Source organism: Haemaphysalis longicornis, unplaced genomic scaffold, assembly GCF_048455015.1.
Source record: "Haemaphysalis longicornis isolate Haplotype H1 unplaced genomic scaffold, Haemaphysalis longicornis Haplotype H1 scaffold_5, whole genome shotgun sequence".
Lineage (NCBI taxonomy): Eukaryota > Metazoa > Arthropoda > Arachnida > Ixodida > Ixodidae > Haemaphysalis > Haemaphysalis longicornis.
In genome coordinates this window covers 5993219-5995007 of record NW_027526385.1, presented here as the reverse complement: position 1 = coordinate 5995007, position 1789 = coordinate 5993219, and the positions used below count along the sequence as shown (strand labels likewise).

Genomic DNA, 1789 nt, shown 5'->3' with positions numbered 1-1789 from the left:
GCAGGGCAAACGACAAACTCACCCCGGTTCTAATTCTTGCCTTTCTGCAGCTCTCTGTTGCTAAAGTTCATGCCGCGTGCGGCAGCACCAACTGCTAGGCTGCTTATTGATAACAAATGGTATGACAACTCCCCATTTGAACCTTAAGCTGCTCAACTTCTTGGAAATTAATAGAGCCTTATTCACGGTCATTGTTTACGGCGCCGATTGTCTGACTGTCTGGACACATCAGCTATCCCGAGCAGATGACCTCCAGCTGTCTGATAGCTGGCGTTCTTCGCCCGAAAACATGTTTGTATTATCTTTTTCCCCTTGGAGCCGCTTACCAATGTTCAGTTCCAATCAGTGGCAACAATGAGTGCCGATAAGGACGCCAACATAAAAAGCAACGCTTTGCTTTGGCATCCACACGGTAACGCGAGGAGGGGCCACTCCACACCGCAGTCATGTCTCTGTTTTGGTTCTACCTCAAGATTTCAGTTTGGACAACTCTAGTCGCCGCCGCTATCTACGCAATCTTCAGAGTAATCAGGTACGAAAAGCTTGCCCTGCTTTACACAAATAGGCACAGACCAGGAACGTGCAAGTATTACGTGAAGCTTTGCTTTTGCTTTGGCGTCAACGTCTCCCTCTTATGATTGCTTGAGAATAAGCTGTAGGGCGAATGTATCTCACTATTCCAGGCATTTTCGCTGGTCGAAAACACAATGTACTTCAACCGTGATGCCCTTAATGTTTTGCTACGCAAGGACAGTTCACTTATATATATATATATATATGTATATATAGGGAGTAGTAGAACTTTGAAGATGGTAGAGAACACAAGAGAAGAAAAACTTCGAACAAGGTAAAAGCACGATTGTGGCCTACGTTTCAGCAAAGAGAACTTGCTTTCCTATATATATATATATATATATATATATATATATATATATATATCAGAAATGGGAAATGAGGGGCTCGGTGAATTAAGCCAGCATAAGAGTTGGCAGTCAAGAAAACCTCGGAAAGCAAAGGGGGGAATGCGGTAGGTCAGTCTTGGTGCCAAAGGTAGCTTAAGAGGGTTCAACGCTGGTCGACCACTCTCGACATGTCGTAGACACTCTAGTCACAGCCCGGGGGTTAAAAAGAAGGTCCCCTTCACCCCGAGTAGTCCGAGTGGCGCTGGCTAAGTGCAGGAAACAAAAATACTTTAACATAAATTCCCTTGAAAGTGGTAGGGAAACAGCACCGCTGGTAGCGTAGGGGTGATCGCACCAGACCGGTATTCTGGAGGTCGTGGCTTCGGATCCCACCCGGCGGGCATTTCTTCACCACTTTCTTTCTTACTCAAAAAATTCTTCATCTGTTTCTATGACCTACCGCATTCCCCCCTTTGCTTTCCGAGGTTTTCTTGACTGCCAACCCGTATTATATATATATATATATATATATATATATATATATATATATATATATATATATATATATATATATATATATATATATTTGCTGAAACGTAGGCCACAATCGTGCTTTTACCTTGTTCGAAGTTTTTCTTCTCTTGTGTTCTCTACCATCTTCAAAGTTCTACTACTCCCTATATATATATATATATATATATACACACGCAGAAATAAATTAGGAATGCAATACTGCCAGCAAAAAGCGAATTTACCGAAATTTATAGAATTGTGCTAAGCGTATCCGCACGCGGAATATGTCAGAAAACAACGAGAACCCCATTTCCCGTCTTAGCGTGTTCTTAAATAAAACCCCGTACCTGACGGAGAAAGACCGGCTATTAGCA

General features: G+C 42.6%; 1 pseudogene across 1 annotated transcript in view; it reads left to right on the top strand.

Annotated features, from left to right (window-relative positions):
* The first annotated feature begins 410 nt into the window (after window positions 1–410).
* Window positions 411–1789, top strand: part of LOC144137853 (cytochrome P450 3A5-like) — a 21222-nt pseudogene continuing 19843 nt past the window's right edge. The window contains exon 1 of the transcript XR_013315749.1: window positions 411–532. The product of XR_013315749.1 is annotated as a cytochrome P450 3A5-like (transcript). The remainder of the gene's footprint in view (window positions 533–1789) is intronic.